Here is a 19846-nt window from a genome sequence, read left to right as displayed (position 1 = left end):
AATTAATCAATAACATCACTAATTAATGATAATCAATAGCATTAGTAATCAATTGGAGTCAGTAATTATCACACACCATGACCTTTCAGTCACGAATAACCACCCTTTTTATTAAAAGTTAGAATATTTATTTCCCTATATTAACAATGTTAATGTGACGTACAATAATCTCAAAATCAAATGATAAACATACAGAAACATCACTGGCTGTCCAAATCTGCAAAAGAAACTTAATCTAATCAAAGCTTGAACAATTATACATTCTAAGACTACGGTACAAATTAATAACAAGAACAATTGCGCAAACAATATCACATACATTTAGATTCAGCAAAGGAAAGACATCGACTATTACTCCCTATAGCAGACTTTCATTGGTGAGGATACTTATCTAACACCAAATTAGCATTAGTATGTTGGGCTTCATGCAAAACATCTTAGTCAACACAAATTTAGAAAACATCTAACTATGGCTCTATCAAAATCGTGCGGTTCGTACCTAGAAAGAAAAAGCAAATAGGCACAACAAAACACATGCGTAACAACCTTTTCTCAATAGGATCGGCAAGCTAAGAAAGTATTCGTCATCAGGACATCAGTTTGGTCAGCAAGGCATCAGGATTCAGGATCAAAGTTCAGAAAACGCAAAGTCTTTAAGCAATTCAAAAGAATAGAGGCAAACCCTTGAGTAAGATGGGGAGAATGGCGCATCTCTTCTTGGTGCAGTCCAGCTAAGTTAGATTTCCTAAAATTACTTCCCAAGTCCCTATTGGTCAAGAGATCGCATGTTCACACTTTGTCCAATAAAACTAAAATATCAAATATATAGTTTCTACTAGTTCACGGTTCACATGTCGCTGACTGGCTTCTCTTGTAATGTCCTCATCATCCGGCTCGTCAGGTAACAATATTGCTGCAGCTTGTACTCCAGTCAGTGCGGTTATCGTTCTCCTCCTGAGAAAGTCAGTCTTACACATATTACACTTATAATGTTACATTTTACAAGAACAGCATCTTCTAGCAAGTGGTTCTCATGAGAAAGACTTTTAGCTACGAGCTCATTTGGTCAGCACAGTGGAATATCACCATTTAATTCTCTAAGCAAACGTTTTATTAATCGGTTTAGAAATACTGCTTGACATGAGGTCGTGCTACAAGGCCAAGACCTCTGCCAAGTTAAGGCCTACAAATTAATAAAGCTAACACATAATGACTAACCCTCAATATGATGTATTACTACATTAATCAAACAAATACTGTGCACCATGGCGCACGTTAGGCCAATAGCTTTGTTGACACTAGTACAGCAAAGTGCAAGGAGGCCCACTGATAAAAATGTGTGCATCACTTTAACAACTGCTTTGAGGAGGCGTTAAAAATGACGCCAAAAATGGCACAGTAAAATCTTGTAAATTTCACTGTGCCATTTTTGCGGGTCTCCTAACGCTAGAACCCCCCCTTGCATACATTATACCTGTCGCAGGCATAATGTGGCGCATGAGGTCGCAAAGTAGAGCAATGCATGCATTGCGCTACTTTGGAAATATGGCATGGCGAAATTGCCTCCTTGAGTGACATTTACTTTTTTTAAATGACGCTAGTGTGGCGCAAGGAGGTGCTAGGGCCTTGTAAATCTGGACCCTGTTGTTTTGAGGAGGCCAACATAGATGATTGTGCAATAGTTCAGGATGTATCATACTTACCAGGCACAGTAACAGTTCTAGAATTTAAATTATGTTTAAATTGTAGTGATTTATAAAATAGTTGCTAAGGCAGACGTGTACGTACCATTCACATAGGTCATTTCTTAATAATGTCTAATGAACATCCACAACCATAAGGGATTAGCTGCTACACTCCCCCTACCAAAGGCTCCCAGACATGTGGGACATAACTGACGATTCAAGAATTAAGCTAATTTTTGTGCACCGTTCAAATATTAAACATCTTAGAAGCTTGCAGAAGCTAGTCAATTAAAAAAAACTCTGGTAGTTAGGTTAATTTACTTACTAAATGTGTCAAATCTTTAGTTTCATATTTTCATGCAGTGGTCAATGCAACGCATTCCATTCTTCATCTTTAGAAACTTGTTCAGAGTTGTAATCAAAATATAGTATAAAAAATGATTAAAACCATCATAATAACAATTCCAAAATATTTGTAAAAAATTGCTTATTGTCACAATTAATTTCAAACAACAAAGGCAAACTGATATCATTTTTGGCTATGAGTGGTACATGCCACTATGAATTTTAGAGCGTGTACTTGCCATACTTAAATGAAACAATTAATTTCACACATTTGTAACATTATACAATAACCATGTCCAAGGAACAAATTTATATACACATTATTTGCACCATATACATGTTGCTATAGACATGGTTTGCCAAAATATCATCCCCCTAACAGGATGGTTGGAATAGAAACACTAATAAGACCAAGTATATGGGCACATGTTCCATCACTGACAGTAAAAAGTCTAAAGAGAAGTAATATACCAAAAGAAACAGCAGATGGAAAATCAGTGTCCATTTGCCCATGTTGTTTGAAGTTCATTGGAAAATGACCCATTTTTTAATAAATATATTGGATTTTTCGTTATGATAGGTTTAATCATTGTTTATCATCATTATTGGTTGAATCAATGTTTTGTATGTTTGAATGCATTTATATGCATTTGTTTATATTTGTATTTGTTTCTCTTTTGATATTGTTTTCCAACTGATAAAGAAATAAATGCGTTGGTTGGAAAAATGTGTATGAAAATAAAGATTTGACGAACTGATTTAGCGCATGAAGATGGCAACAAGATTCTTTTAATGGACTACATGTTGAGCGCTTCTAAGATGTGTAATATTTAAACAGGACACACCAACCGCTTAATTTTTAAAAACATATCACTGCTAGTTCAGTGGCAGTCCTGAGCAGTGGTGGCACGGAAGAGTGGCCAAGTATTGTTAATTCGTAATGAGTTTAACCAGCACTAGTCTAGCAGAAGACTAGGCGGCAGCTAGTTTAGCGATGAGCATAAGCAGTGCTAGCTTAAAGAGGGTCCAAGTTGAGGCCTTCGCAGAGTTAGTGCAAAGTATGGTCGTTGCTGACCTAGTTTAGCGACGAACATCAGAAGTGTAACTCATTTACTTCATCAGAAGATCTCTCCCTTGCTAGCTTAAAGGGTGTCTGCTGTGTCACGTTTGAAGAGGACATGAGGAGGTGGAGCTTGTCAGAGTGTGCTAGTGGTGCTAGCTTGGCAGAGGAACCGTACAGTGCCAGTTAATTTGTGGGGCCTCACCAGCAGCGCTTAATTTGAACTGGTGGTTGCTGGTGGGCATCACTGGCACCCATATTGGGGACCGGCGCTTATTTTCCCTAAGCTGACATTTTTTCCGAAAGTAAGAGAGGGAAAAACATACAAACTGGAAAGAAGAAGGAAGAAAAAGGCGGAAGAACAAGTTACTTACCTTCTGTAACGCTTTTTCTGGTAGATACACTAGCTACCTGTGGATTCATTTGTTGGACCTTTCAAGAACCTAACAACTATAGGGGATTTGAACAAGGAAGGTTGATCCAGAAGGCAAAGAAAGGCTGACAGTGCCGACAAATAGCCTTTGACAGTCACAACTGCACAACCCTTCTGCACTAAAGTTAAATCAAACAACAGAACATCAGACAGATGGGCTCTCAAGGGATCAATTTGTTTCCCTCCACACCAAGCCATGAATTTTGCCCACCTGCCGGCATAAACAGTCTTAGTGGAGTGTCGCCTGGTCGATAAATTAACATCCACAACCTCTGGTGGGAGAGAGAAAGAACTCAGATTGCCTGTTTAAACTCCAGGCATGTAGGTGCAGGCTCTGGAGGTGGGGGTGTAGGACCTGAGACTGCAAGAGGAGATCTTCCCTGAGAGGGAGACGGAGCGGAGGGCTCAGTGAGAGTTGGAGAAGGTCCGTGTACCACACCCTTCTCAGCCAATCCGGAGCTATTAAAATGACTTGAGCCCGATCTTGGCGAATCTTCCTCAGACCCAGAGGAATCAGGGGTATGGGAGGAAACGCGTAAAGCAACTGGTCGCACCAAGACATCTGAAACGCGTCCCCCAAAGCTCCTTGAACCGGATACTGGAGGCTTCCAAACGACGGGCAGGGCACGTTCTCCTGAGTGGCAAATAGGTCTATCTGCGGAAACCCCACATCCGAAAGATGTTAAGGCCCAGGTCCGGATGGAGACGCCACTCGTGATCGGCTGAGAAATGCCGACTGAATTGAGAATCCAGAGGCTCCCCATGAATGTGACTGCCTGTAACAAGGGACCTGACGCCTGGAACCAAGACTGCACCCTCAGCCCCCAGGACCTGAAGGAACCAAACCTAAGCGCAGGAGTGACCCCCAGGCGACCCTCTGCCTTGCCCAGGTGCTGGCTGTCCCGAGAAGCCCCCCCTGTGCCTGCCTGCACCGCTAGAGTGACCCCCCGGTCCCGCCATTGTTTCCTACCTAAAACCCGACGCCTGCTTTGCACACTGCACCCGGCTGCCCCGGTGCCGCTGAGGGTGTGTTTTGTGTGCCTACATGTGTTCCCCCAGTGCTCTACAAAACCCCCCTGGTCTGCCCCCCAAGGACGCAGGTACTTCCCTGCTGGCAGACTGGAACCGGAGCACCCCTGTTCTCCATAGGCACCTATGTGTTTTGGGCTCCTCTTTGACCTCTGCACATGAGCAGCCCTGAGCTGCTGGTATGGTAACTTTGGAGTTGCCTTGAACCCCCAATGGTGGGCTGGCTATGCCCAGGAACTGAGACTTGTAAGTGTCTTACTTACCTCACAATCTAACCAATACTTACCTCCCCCAGGAACTGTTGATTTTTGCACTATGTCTATTTTTAAAATAGCTTATTGCCATTTTAACAAAAACTGTAAATGTTATTGCTCTAATTCAAAGTTCCTAACTTACCTGTGTGGAGTACCTTGCATTTTATGTATTTACTTCAAATCGTGAACTTGTGGTTCTAAAAAAAAATTAGGAAAATATATTTTTCTATGTAAATACTATTGGCCTTGAGTTAAGTCTTTGAGTGTGTGTTCTTCATTTATTGCCTGTGTGTGTACAACAAATGCTTAACACTACCTTCTGATAAGCCTACTGGTCGACCACACTACCACAAAATAGAGCATTAGAATTATCTAATTTTGCCACTATCTTACTTCTAAGGGGATCCCTTAGACTCTGTGCACACTATCTCTTACTTTGAGACAGTATATACAGAGCCAACTTCCTACATTGGTGGATCAGCGGTGGGGTCTAAGACTTTGCATTTGCTGGACTACTCAGACTAAATTCCAAAAATTGCTATTAGAAACTGATTTTTGAAATCTGAGCTATTTTTATACATTTTTACAAACCCTGCTAGGGCCTTGTGTAAGTCTCTGTTAGCATTTCTTTTAGAGTTTAAAAGTTTTGTAAAAGTTTAGATTAAGTTCTAGAAATAGTTTTAGAGTCTTAAAAAGTATCCCAACTTTTAGAGAAATAATGTCTAGCACAGACAAGATGGTGGTGGAACCTCACCCCTTACCTGCATCTAGGGATGTCAGAGTTAAGGACTCTCTGTAAGCTAAAAAATATAAAGACTGGGTCCACCCCTACCAAAGTTAAGATCCAGGAGCTTTTGGCAGAGTTTGCAAAGGACCACACCTCTGAGGATAATCCTACAGAGGGAGCAATTAGTGACCAGGAGGATGAATCCCTCCCTCCTGTCCTAATTAGGGAGACCAGGGTCCCTCAAACCCTGACTCCACAAGTGATAGTCAGCGAAACTGGTTCTTCCACAGGGAAGACCAGTAACTCTGGGAGCATTGAGGGCAGCCTCAATGAAGATGACCTCCTGTTAGCCAGGATGGCCAAAAGATTGGCTTTGGAGAGACAGCTCCTAGCCATAGAGAGGGAAAGACAAGAGATGGGTTTAGCTCCCATCAATGGTGGCAGAAGCATAAATAGGGTCAGAGAGAATACTGACATCCTAAACATCCACAAAGGGATTGTAACAAAATATGAAGATGGTGATGATATCACCAAGTGGTTCACAGCTTTTGAGAGGGCTTGTGCAACCAGAAGAGTAAACAAGTCTCACTGGGGTGCTCTCCTCTGGGAAATGTTCACTGGAAAGCGTAGGGACTGACTCCTCACACTCTTTGGTAAAGATGCAGAATCCTATGACCTCATGAAGGCTACCCTGAATGAGGGATTTGGATTCTCAACAGAGGAGTACAGGATTAGGTTCAGGGGGGGCTCAAAAATCATCGAGCCAGACCTGGGTTGATTTTGTTGACTTCTCAGTCAAAACATTAGATGGTTGGATAAATGGCAGTGGTGTAAATGATTATGATGGGCTGTATAACTTGTTTATGAAAGAACATCTTTTAAGTAATTGTTTCAATGACAAACTGCATCAGCATCTGGTAGACCTAGGTCCAATTTCTCCCCAAGAATTGGTTAAGAAGGCAGACCATTGGGTCAAGACTAGGGTGACCAAGACTTCCACAGGCAGTGACCAACAGGAAGGGGTCACAAAGCCTCTCCAGGGGCCCCAAAAACCTGCTCAGGAGGGTGGGTCCAAAGCCTCTTCACAATCCTAATTTGGGTATAAGGGTACAAATGTTCATCACAAAAAGGCCTGGTGTTGCATCTGTACTTAGCATGGACACCAAACTGGAGACAAGGCCTGTCCCAAGAAAAGTCCAACAACTACTACTCCAGTTAGCACTGGAATAGCCAGTCTCCAGGTGCGATCAACAGTGTGCCCAGAGCAAATCAGGGTTCACACTGAAGCTACATTAGTCTCAGAGGGTGGGGTGGACCTAGCCACATTTGCTGCCTGGCCACCTAACATGCGAAAATACAGGCAGCAGCTCTTAAATGGGACTAGAGTAGAAGCCCTGAGGGATACAGGTGCCAGTGTCACTATGGTGACAGACAAATTGGTTTCCCCAGGACAACAATACCTGGCTGGACAGACATATCCAGTCACCAATGCTGACAATCAGTCTAAAGTCCATCCCATGGCTATGGTAACTTTAGAATGGGGAGGGGTCACTGGCCTGAAACAGGTGGTAGTCCCTTCTGCAATACCAGTAGAATGTCTGCTTGGAAATGATCTGGAGTCCTCAGCATGGGCTGAGGTAGAACTCAAAACCCATGCAGCCATGCTGGGTATCCCTGAACTGGTGTGTGTCAAGAAAAGGGCACAGTGCCCTTTTCTCAGGGTGAAAAAAGAAGTGTTGGAGTCTGGAATAACGGCCCAACCTTCCAAGAGAAAAGGAAAAAAGACTGGGGAATCAGCTTCAACACAACAAAAGAAACAGAACCTCTCTTCCCAGGAAGAAGTTCTATCCCCTGAGGGAACTGAGTCCATGGAGCTGGGACCTTACCAGGTTGAGCTCTTGGGCCCAGGGGGACCCTCAAGGGAACAGCTGTGTAAGGGGCAGGAAACATGTCCCTCTCTTGAAGGCCTAAGACAGCAAGCAGCTGAGCAAGAAAAGGGAAATGTCAGTGGAACACACAGGATCTATTGGGAAGATGGCCTCCTTTACACTGAGGCAAGAGATCCCAAACCCTGTGCCTCCAGGACAGTGGTAGTGTCTCAGGAATTTAGGGAGTTCATTCTGACCTTAGCCCATGACATTCCCCTTGCTGGGCATTTGGGACAAACCAAGACATGGGAGAGGTTAGTCAACCATTTCTACTGGCCCAATATGTCCCAGAAGGTAAAGGAGTTTTGCACCTCCTGTGTCACCTGTCAAGCCAGTGGTAAGACAGGTGGCCATCCAAAGGCCCCCTCATTCCACTTCCAGTGGTGGGGGTCCCCTTTGAAACAGTGGGAGTGAATATAGTGGGTCCACTTGAACCTCCCACAGCATCAGGGAACCAGTTTATCCTAGTAGTAGTGGATCATGCTACTAGGTACCCTGAGACAATTCCCCGTAAGTCCACTACTGCCCCTGCAGTAGCAAAAGCACTCCTAGGTATTTTTACCAGAGTGGGATTTCCTAAGGAGGTGGTTTCTGACAGAGGTACCAACTTCATGTCAGCTTACCTGAAACACATGTGGAATGAGTGTGGGGTGACTTATAAATTCACCACACCATACCATCCACACACCAATGGCCTTGTTGAGAGATTCAGCAAGACATTGAAGGGCATGATCATGGGGCTCCCTGAAAAACTCAAAAGGAGATGGGATGTCCTCTTGCTATGCCTGCTTTTCGCCTACAGAGAGGTGCCACAGAAGGGAGTAGGGTTTTCCCCCTTTGAACGTCTGTTTGGCCATCCTTTTGGGGGACCACTAGCTCTTGTAAAAGAAGACTGGGAGAGACCTCTCCATGAGCTTAAACAAGATGTGGTGGACTATGTACTAGGCCTATGTTCAAGGATGGCAGTGTACATGGAAAAGGCAAGCAAAAACCTTGAGGCCAGCCAACAGCTCCAGAAGATGTGGTATGACCAAAAGGCTGCTATGGTTGAGTTTCAGCCAGGGCAGAAAGTCTGGGTTCTGGAGCCTGTGGCTCCAAGGGCACTTCAGGACAGATGGAGTGGCTCTTACCCAGTTCTTGAGAAGAAGAGTCAGGTCACCTACCTGGTTGACCTAGGCACTAGCAGGACCCCCAAGAGGGTGATCCATGTGAACCGCCTCGAACTCTTTTATAATAGGGCAGATGTAAACATGTTGATGGTTACAGATGAGGACCAGGAAGAAGAGAGTGAACCTCTCCCTGATCTTCTCTCCACTGACCCTAAAGATGGCTCAGTAGATGGAGTGATCTATTCAGACACCCTCTCTGGCCAACAGCAGACTGACTGCAGGCAAGTCCTCCAGCAGTTTGCTGAGCTCTTTTCATTGACCCCTGGTCAGACACACCTGTGTACCCTTGATGTGAACACAGGAAACAGTATGCCTGTCAAAAACAAAATATTTAGACAGTCTGAACAAGTTAAAGAAAGCATCAAAGTGGAAGTCCACAAGATGCTGGAATTGGGAGTGATGAGCACCCTGATAGTCCCTGGGCTAGCCCAGTGGTCTTGGTCCCTAAACCTCACACAAAAGATGGCAAGAGAGAGATGAGATTTTGTGTGGACTACAGAGGGCTTAACTCTGTCACCAAGACAGATGCTCAGCCCATTCCAAGGGCAAATGAGCTCATAGACAAATTAGGTGACGCCAAATACTTAAGTACCTTTGACTTAACAGCAGGGTACTGGCAAATAAGAATGGCACCTGGAGCAAAAGAGAAAACACAGCATTCTCTACACCTGATGGGCACTACCAGTTTACTGTGATGCCGTTTGGCTTAAAGAATGCCCCTGCCACCTTCCAAAGGTTGGTGAATCAAGTCCTTGCTGGCTTGGAGTCCTTTAGTGCAGCTTATCTTGATGATATTGCTGTCTTTAGCTCCAACTGGCAGGATCACCTGGTCCACCTGAAGAAGGTTTTGCAGGCCCTGGAAATAGCAGCCCTCTCTATCAAGGCATCTAAATGTCAGATAGGGCAGGGTACTGTGGTTTACTTGGGTCACCTTGTAGGTGGAGGCCAAGTTCAGCCACTTCAACCCAAGATCCAGACAATTCTGGACTGGGTAGCTCCAAAAACCCAGACTCAAGTCAGGGCATTCCTTGGCTTGACTGGGTACTATAGGAGGTTTGTGAAGGGTTATGGATCAATAGTGACACCCCTCACAGAACTGACCTCCAAGAAAATGCCCAAGAAAGTGAACTGGACCGTGGACTATCAAAAGGCCTTTGACACCCTGAAGCAAGCAATGTGTACAGCACCAGTTTTGAAAGCTCCAGATTACTCTAAGCAGTTAATTGTGCAGACCGATGCCTCTGAGCATGGGATAGGAGCAGTCCTATCCCAAACAAATGATGATGGCCTTGACCAGCCTATTGCTTTTATTAGCAGGAGGTTACTCCCCAGGGAGCAGTGCTGGAGTACCATTGAGAGGAAGGCCTTTGCTGTGGTTTGGTCCCTGAAGAAGTTGAGACCATACCTTTTTGGTACTCACGTCATAGTTCAAACTGACCACAGACCTCTCAGATGGCTAATGCAAATGAAAGGAGAAAACCCTAAACTGTTGAGGTGGACCATATCCCTACAGAGAATGGACTTTGTAGTGGAACACAGACCTGGGACTGCCCATGCCAATGGTGATGGTCTTTCCAGGTTCTTCCACTTAGAAAATGAAGACTGTCCTGGGAAAGGTTAGTCTCATCCTCTTTCGTTTGAGGAGGGAGGGTTGTGTAAGGAAATGCCTCCTTGGCATGGTTACCCCCTGACTTTTTGCCTTTTGCTGATGCCAAGTTATGATTGAAATTGTGCTGGGACCCTGCTAACGAGGCCCCAACACCAGTGTTCTTTCCCTTAAACTGTACCTTTGCTTCCACAATTGGCACAGCCCTGGCACTCAGATAAGTCCCTTGTAACTGGTACCCCTGGTACCAAGGGCCCTGATGCCAGGGAAAGTCTCTAAGGGCTGCAGCATGTCTTATGCCACCCTGGGGACCCCTCACTCAGCACATGCACACTGCCTCACAGCTTGTGTGTGCTGGTGGGGGGAAAATGACTAAGTCGACATGGCACTCCCCTTAGAGGGCCATGCCAACCTCACACTGCCTGTGGCATAGGTAAGTCAGCCCTCTAGCAGGCCTCACAGCCCTAAGGCAGGGTGCACTATACCACAGGTGAGGGCATATGTGCATGAGCACTATGCCCCTACAGTGTCTAAGCAAAACCTTAGACATTGTAAGTGCAGGGTAGCCATAGGAGAATATGGTCTGGGAGTTTGTCAAACACGAACTCCACAGTTCCATAATGCCTACACTGAAATCTGGGAAGTTTGGTATCAAACTTCACAGCACAATAAATGCACACTGATGCCAGAGTGGAATTTAATGTAAAATGCACCCAGAGGGCATCTTAGAGATGCCCCCTGAATACCAATCCGACTTCTAGTGTGGGGCTGACCAGTTTCTGCCAGCCTGCCATAACCAGACGAGTTGCTGGCCACATGGGGAGAGTGCCTTTGTCACTCTGTGGCCAGGAACAAAGCCTGTACCGGGTGGAGGTGCTTCTCACCTCCCCCTGCAGGACCTGTAACACCTGGTGGTGAGCCTCAAAGGCTCACCCCTTTTGTTACAGCGCCACAGGGCATCCCAGCTAGTGGAGATGCTCGCCCCTCCGGCCACTGCCCCCACTTTTTGCGGCAGGGCTGAAGGAGATAATTATAAAAACAAGGAGGAGTCACCCACCAGTCAGGACAGCCCCTAAGGTGCCCTGAGCTGAGGTGACCCCTGCCTTTAGAAATCCTTCATCTTAAGTCTGGAGGATTCCCCCAATAGGATTAGGGATGTGCCCCCCTCCCCTCAGGGAGGAGGCACAAAGAGGGTGTAGCCACCCTCCAAGACTGTAGCCATTGGCTACTGCCCTCCCAGATCTAAACACACCCTCAAATTTTGTATTTAGAGGCACCCCAGAACCCAGGAGTTTAGATTCCTGCAACCTGAACTAAGAGGAAGGACTGCTGACCTGAAAGCCCTGCAGAGACTACCGGCCTGTCTCCTGACTCGAAAACCTGCAACAGCGACGCATCCAACAGGGACCAGCGACCTCTGAAGCTTCGGAGTACTGCCCTGAACCTAAGGACCAAGAAACTCCAGTGAGCAGCGGCTCTGCTCAACAAACATCAACAATATTGCCACTTCTTGCAACTTTTAAAGGACCTCACTCTTCCCGCCGGAAGCGTGAGACTTCACCCTTTGCACCCGACACCCCCCGGCTCGAGATCCAGAGAACCAACACCACAGGGAGGACTCCCAGGCGACTGCAACCTCGTGTGTAGCCCGAGACGACCCCCCTGGATGCCCACAGCGACGCATGCAGAGAGAATCCAGAGGCTCCCCCTGACCACAACTGCCTGTAACAAGGGACCCGACGCCTGGACCAAGCACTGCACCCGCAGCCCCCAGGACCAGAAGGAACCGAACCTCAGTGCAGGAGTGACCACCAGGTGACCCTCTGCATATCCCAGGTGGTGGCTGGCCCAAGAAGCCCCCCTGTGCCCTGCCTGCACCGCTAGGGTGACCCCCGGGTCCCTCCATTGAATCCAATACAAAACCCGACGCCTGCTTTGCACCCAGCCGCCCCTGTGCCACTGAGGGTGTGTTTTGTGTGCCTACTTGTGTCCCCCCCCCAGTGCTTTACAAACCCCCCTGGTCTGCCCCCGAGGACGTGGGTACTTACCTGTTGGCAGACTGGAACCGGAGCACCCCTGTTCTGCATAGGCACCTATGGGTTTTGGGCACCTCTTTGACCTCTGCACCGGACCGGCCCTGAGCTGCTAGTGTGCTAAATTTGGGGTTGCCTTGAACTCCCAACAGTGGGCTGCCTATGCCCAGGAACTGAGACTTGTGTCTTACTTACCTCACAATCTAACCAATACTTACCTCCCCCAGGAACTGTTGATTTTTGCAGTGTCCACTTTTAAAATAACATATTGCCATTTTAACAAAAACTGTATATGTTATTGCTCTAATTCAAAGTTCCTAACTTACTTATGTGGAGTACCTTGCATTTTATGTATTTACTTCAAATCTTGAACTTGTGGTTCTAAAAATAAATTAAGAAAATATATTTTTCTATATAAAAACTATTGGCCTGGAGTTAAGTCTTTGAGTGTGTGTTCTTCATTTATTGCCTGTGTGTGTACAACAAATGCTTAATACTACCCTCTGATAAGCCTACTGCTCGACCACACTACCACAAAATAGAGCATTAGAATTATCTAATGTTGCCACTATTTCACCTCTACTTTGAGATAGTATATACAGAGGCAACTTCCTACAAACTGTTAAGAGAGGTTGGGTAAGGCAAAATATATGACCACAATAGATCTCACCAAGGGATACTGGGAGATCCCCTCATACACCCTGGATAAAGAAAAAACAGCGTTCTTCACACCCTCTGGGTTATACCATTTTACTGTTCTCCCATTTGGGTTGCATGGGGCCCCCGCAACATTCCAGAGACTAATGCGTAGACTGTTACAAACACACACTCCATGCGCTGCTGCCTATCTTGATGATATTGTAATTTCTACTGAGTCATGGGCTGATCACATTCATCACCTAGACAAAGTATTTCATACGCTAAAAGGAGCAGGGCTCACAGTGAATCTAAAAAAATGTACTATGGCAAACAATAATATAGCATACCTCGGATATTATATAGGGAACGGACAAATTAAACCCCAAATGCACAAAATAGAGGTCATCTTGGAGATACCAGTCCCGAGTTAAAAAAAGGAGATATGATACTTTTTGGGACTTGTGGGATATTATAGACGTTTTATCCCAACCTACTCTACATTAGCCGCCCTATTAAAGGACCTCCTAAAAAAAGGGAAACCATCTAAAATAACGAAACTTACCCACACACAACAACAGAGCTATGAGATTCTCAAACAGTGTTTAACCACTGAACCTGTATTTCACTGTCCTAATTTTGCGAAACAATTCCTAATACAAACTGATGCCTCTGAAGTAGGGTTAGGGGCAGTCTTATATCAAAAAGATGACCATGACAATGATCACCCTATTGTCTTTATCAGTAGGAAGCTACTCCCCGCGAACAGCGTTATCCCATCATAGAGAGGGAATGTCTGGCCATCAAATGGGCGATTGAGACTCTCCAATATTACCTTCTGGGTCATCCTTTCATCTTACAGACTGACCACGCACCCCTTACTTGGTTGTCGTGGCACAAAGACACTAATCCAAGAATTCAGCGGTGGTTTATGGAGTTAGAACCCTTTATCTTTCAGGTTCAACATCTCCCGGGACATCAGTTAGTTACCGCGGATTACCTTTCCAGGCATCCCATTGGCCAGAGTCTCAATCAGCCTTTTCCAAGGGGACGGATGTGTAGCAGAGCCGACGCGACTCCACTACAGACTGTTCCCCGGGGACGTGCAAAACAGTCCCCCAGGGGCACTTTCCTGCACCCGGAAGTCACGCCATCTGCCGACGACCCGGGTGTCAGATTTAACTCACCGGAACTCCAGGATCCCGCACGCACGCCCACCACTGACGAGCAGAAGATGGACGGAGACGCCAAACTAGGAAGACGGAACAGGAGAAAGAGGAGCGGAGACGGCGACACCTGGACCGACTCCTCAAGAAGAATTACCGGAGAACAACTCCTCACGCCATAATGCCAGCCACGTCCCAGGAGGGACGTGGCTTTCGCAGGTACATGCCTGCATACTAAACCCCTTGGGATACTATTGGTAAAAGGGGTTTATAGCTCCTTATTCTCCACATCCGTTTCATTCATTTAGTTTTCCTTTTAGTCACTGGGGATTTCAACTTTTTTTCCTGGGATTTCTCTTCCTTTCTTCTCATACCGCTCTCAGATAGGAAGGAAATATGAGTTTTGATGCTGGGTTAAAACCAGAGAACCCTGACTCTTTTGTGTCTTCACTCCCAAGAAGCTTGTTTTCTTTTCCCAAAAGAGCATAGATCATTTCTTTTTAAGCCTATTCACTGGGAGGTCGCTATTGTTTTTTTCTTTTGGTGAAAATCCCACAGCCCCTATCCTCAAAATAAAAAAAGGTCTGAAAAACAAGACCCTTACCTTTCTTATCTTTTCCTCTCTCTTCCCCGGGGAATGTCACCAACGCTGCTCTTCTCTACAAACCGGTCCATACCTAAGAAATAAAGAAAGAAAATAAAGAGAAATAAAGACAAGCCAGAAGAACAAAGAAAGGTTTGAGAAGAGCAGAAACAAAAAAGACCTATAAAAAGCCTCAATAAGAATATAAGAAAACACACTTAATAAATTATCAAATCATCCTTTTCGTCTAAGAGCGTCATCTATATTCACAGTGAAAGAACCCACCACATAGTGGAAGCCTGTAGACCCAAAGACTTTGCTGTGGCCCTACTGTCCTTGAAGCGCTCTAAGGCAGAGTCAGCTTTGGCCCCAAACAGCTTTTCTCCGTCAAAAGGCAGGTCCAATAAAAGGGTCTGGATATGTGTAGGACAGCCAGAAGACCTCAGCCACGCATGCCTCCTGGTAGCGATTGAAGTACCCATCGCCCTGGCCACTGAGTCTGTAGTATCCAGACCAGACTGGATGATCTGCTTTGCCACAGCTTGAGTGTCTGACAGGAGCTCACTGAACTGCCCCTGTATATCCTGCGGTAAGTCAGGAACTACAGCTTTAGCCGTGTCCATCAGGGCGTGCACATATCTACCAAACACACAGGTAGCATTGGACGATTTTAGGGCCATACTGCAGGATGAAAAAGTCTTCCTGGCTGATTGCTTCATCCTCTTGGACTCTCTGTCCGAAGGAGTAACAGGGAAGGAGCCTGGTGCAGAACAAGCCGAACATAAGGCCTGGACCACTAAACTCTCTGGAGCCGGATGCTGCGATAAAAGTCCCAGATCCCCCAGAGCCACCGTGTACCATCTTGCAACAGATCTGTTTACAGCTGGCGATGTCACAGTCTTCCTCCAAACCTCCAATATAGGCTCCATAAGAGCATCATTAAATGGAAGCAAGGGTTCTGCTGAAGCCGAAGAAGGATGAAGGACCTTGGTCAAAATGTTCGTTTTAACCCCAGCAGCCGGCAATGGAAGGTCCAAGAAATTTGCCACCTTCCTGACCACAGAATGGAAAGAGGCCGCTTCCTCTGTAAACTCCCCTGGAGATGAAGGATCCCACTCAGGGGAAGTGTCCAGCCCACTAGCTGAGCCTAGGCGCTGATATTCCCCCAAGGGCTCAGCAATCTCTCCTTCTTCCAGCAGCTGTCTCTGGTACTCCTGTTCTTCTTAGATCCTCGGTGCTCCCCTCCGCGACCTCAACCTGGCCTCCAACCTTGGCGTCGACATAGAGTTAGCCAACGTCTACGACACCGGCTTCAGGACCGATAGGCGTGGACCAGGAGAAGAAGGAGACACAATACGATCCAATCGGGATCCATATGGCACCGGAGCTGATCCCATCAGCGCTGTGGACTTATGAGGTCCCGTCACCGGCATCGACTGTGTATGAGGCAACGTCATCGGCACCGCAGGCCTATAAGGCGATGTCATCGGCGCCGTAGGCCTATGAGGCAATACCAGATAAAAAGGCATGAACGGAGAGCCCAAGGAGAATGCCAAAGGACCTGTGGGACCAGCCGGTGCACCAGCAGGGGCCATAGCATTAAACATGTTGAACATGGCATTCAAGAATGCCGCCGGATCCGCTCCCGGAGCAGGGAAGGCAGAATACCGCTGATATTCCTGCAGCACTTGGGTCGGCTGGTCATCAGAATCCTGCACCCTAGGTGAAAAGCGAGGACTCTCTTGGGGTGCAACCACCTCGAAGACCGATTCGCCGGAGAAGCATGAGGACTTTGAGGCTGTGGGGTCACCATAGGACTAACCTCCCACGTCGCTCCCACGTCGCTCAACGCCATCTAGATGGAGACCTGGATCGTAAACGACCTCTAGACGAATGACGCAGTCTGTGTCCTTTCTTCGCCTTAGCCAAAAAGAGTTTGGCATCTCTCTCCTTCACCGCCTTCGGATTCATCCTTTGACAGGACACACACTCCTCCATGTCATGTGCCGAACTTAGACACCATAAGTAGTCATCATGAGGGTCCGTGACCGACATATGACCCCCGCACTCATGACAAGGTTTAAACCCTGACTTTCTAGGAGGAGACATTGTAACTAGAGACAAAAAGACACCTTCGAAACAGTAGCTCCCCGAGAGCCAGGAGAAAACCGTTAGCGTCAAAGGCACGGAAAAAAGGAAACTGATGTCAGTACGCCGGCAAGAACCTCTTATTGCCACGGTGACGTCAGACGTAGTCGCATGCGGAGCCGTGCAATTGTGACGTCCTCGTTGACGTGGAGAGCAGGGAATAAACTTTTTCAGCGAATGCTGGTGCATTGGGAGAATTCATAAGGTGAGGAATCCACAGGTAGTTGTATTCAGAAACAATGTTTCCAGGGGAGAAAGGAGGAACCTGCAAGAGTGAGATAAAGAGGCAGGGAGTGTCTGGCAGTGCAGAAACAGGCCTGACCAGAATTTAAGATGAAGCAGCCTTGGTATTCGGTGCACTGACATTTAAGAGCGTCAACCAAGCTTCTCACCAGAGCTTTAGACACCAGCACTCATTACTTTACAAAGTAAGCACTGCTCAGCAGTGCCATTTTTAGCTTTTGTCTGCACAGCGATTGCACTCTGCTTGTGAAATCTATTGTATTTAATATAAATCTTAAAAGGGGCTTACATACCGCCTCACTTTTCATTGGTTCGTGTGCTTGCCATTTACTTTTCCACCATTTCGATTGGCTGCAGCATACTATTTCCTGTTGCTCCTCTGGGTGTTTTTCTTATCAGTCCCCAATCGGCCAAGTACTGTGTTAATCTGCTTTATGGTACTTTCTTTCAAGTTTATGGCAGCGCTGCCAGCGAGACAGTTATCATTTTTAGGTCGAGCCTAGGCAGCGCGCATGCGCTGTCTCTCGGACTGTTGTAATTGCTATGTGGGCTCAATGCCCACCTACTGGCTTTTTATTGGCTGTGTGCTTTTTGTAATCTAATTCTGTTGTCGCTATTGGTTTCTGGCATGCATTTGGCATGCCTTCTTTTGGATTATCCCTCCCAAAGCGCAGCGACCAAGTACAATCTTATTACACCGGTTCGTTTGTTATATGTGTGTGGAACTTTTTTTTCTTACTTTGTGTCCTGGCATTTTAGCGATTAGTGTGTTTAAGCAGGGCTTATTTTTAACGCGTGTAAAGATAGCAGTGCGTGTGTTTTGATTCTTGTGGTTATTTTTTTTAAAACGTGCTTAATTTAACGTGTTGAAAGATGGCAGTGCGGGTGTTTGATTCTTGTGGTTATTTTAAAACGTGCTTAATGTAACGTGTTGAAAGATAGCAGTGCGGGTGTTTGATTCTTTTGGTTATTTTTCAGCGTGCTTAATTTAACGTGTTTAAAGATAGCAGTGCGGGTGTTTGATTCTTTTGGTTATATTTAAACGTGCCTAATTGTTAGGTACTGTTTGCACAATTTACATATTTCATCCCATTGCGGCGGCATTAAGCAAAGTTTACGTGCATAATTACTTTCCAGCGCGACATTAAGCAAAGTTTACGTGCATAATAACTTTGCGGCGACATTAAGCTAAATGTAAGTGCATTTTTATTTCACATCCTAACATATTCATGCTTTGGGTCACATACACTTTGTTAGACAAATACACTACACATAGAAGTCCTCTCTTTTCCCCACACGTACTCTGTGGTAGCACAGCACTCACAGACACATTGAGAACGAATGTATTTCTCAACATTACAGTGTTGTTTTAGGTGCATATTTTGAGGATTTTGTTCGTTTGTTTGCTACAGTGAAAAAAGTACTTCAATACAGCAGGGCGCATATTAGCTTGCATGTGGTGTTTTGGTAAATTTATTTTGTTACTCAAATTTGAAACGCTATTAAATATAGACAAATGTTCACTTGATTTATTGGGTTTAATTTTAATATTTCACCGGTATATTAATCACAGTTATCATTCAGTTACATTTACTTTATTCGAGTTTATAACCTTCATACTGCTGCGCTTATTTGTCTTTACACACGAATATGTACCTGTAGTGTTAGTACTTACTTCGAAGCCATTTAAGGCTGAATTTTCGTTCTTTAAATTGACAATTTATTACAGTGTTAACGTAGTTTTAATTATACACTGACACATTTTACAACATGGCCAGTACAGGCTTAGTTGTGCCTTCTTAATATTTTGAGATGTTTTGGCATTTAAAAGCTTACAAGTGCTAATGTCCACTTGTATTTTACTTTGGCACAGCTACACATAAAAGCGGTTAACGTTTAGCTGTGCCTGTTTCTAAAATATTATTTAGTAGCATCAAGTTAAAGGCCAGTAATGACTGAATTCTTTCGGATTCTTAAAGGCACAGAAAAGCTATTTAGCCAGAAAACAAACAAAGCTTCTTTAGTGAGCAGACAGAGGTCTGTAGTTTGTTTATGAGTTGCTGAAGAGTTTGCTTACCTGCCAAATGGAGAGATTTAGCATAGCTATAAAGATCTATATCAGGAATGTATCCAGCATGTGTGGGTCAGGATGTTGACATTACAAGTATGCTAATTTTCTTTGCTTCGAAGAGGAGTGGTATCTTATCTGGGTCCTCCTTTGTTTTTTCACACATTCGCACTACTTCCGACTTTTGGCTCACTTTCGGTTAGTAATTTCAGACTTTTTCGTGAATAGAGCACTGCGAGGGTGGAATTCTCGTTGTGTATGCACAATGATAGATTTACAAACATTAAATTGGGGAAGTTTGTAGTATGTTATTACAATCCTGCTGCGGCCGCTTTGATTTATTTCCTGGTTGCACGTTTATTTTTTAAATATTTTCTTACGGGTTTACATATAGCAGACTGTACGATCGTTTACATTTTGGGATTTTACATTTCTAAGGCATAATTACTGTACATAGATATTTAGCATGCGTTTAGACAGTTAGCTTGCTATTAATAATACACACGCGTTCTACTAAACATATATGGTCTCACAGAAATACACAAATTCGATCGCCAACACATAACCTTTTAACACTTTCTGTCAATCAAACATTTTGGAATTTCCGCTTGTTCTCTCTCATCTATTTCTCTTATTTACATAGCACTCTCTCTTTTCATCCCTCTTTTGGCATCCATTATTTACAAACAGCACTGTTTCTTTCCCACTGATACAAAACTTGAATTAAAATGTC

General features: G+C 45.2%; 1 long non-coding RNA gene across 1 annotated transcript in view; it reads right to left on the bottom strand.

The window, feature by feature from the left end:
* Nucleotides 1-209: 209 nt before the first annotated feature.
* The window catches only part of LOC138283483 (uncharacterized), a 42336-nt gene continuing 22699 nt past the window's right edge, over nucleotides 210-19846 (bottom strand). Inside the window, exons 2-3 of the long non-coding RNA XR_011201267.1 lie at nucleotides 14676-14748; nucleotides 210-954 (exon numbers count right to left, since the gene is read on the bottom strand). This is a non-coding gene — a long non-coding RNA (uncharacterized lncRNA). The remainder of the gene's footprint in view (nucleotides 955-14675; nucleotides 14749-19846) is intronic.

This window comes from Pleurodeles waltl, chromosome 3_1, assembly GCF_031143425.1.
Source record: "Pleurodeles waltl isolate 20211129_DDA chromosome 3_1, aPleWal1.hap1.20221129, whole genome shotgun sequence".
In the NCBI taxonomy this organism is placed as follows: domain Eukaryota; kingdom Metazoa; phylum Chordata; class Amphibia; order Caudata; family Salamandridae; genus Pleurodeles; species Pleurodeles waltl.
The sequence above is the reverse complement of the archived record's forward strand: the minus strand, read 5'-3'. Positions and strand labels throughout refer to the sequence as shown.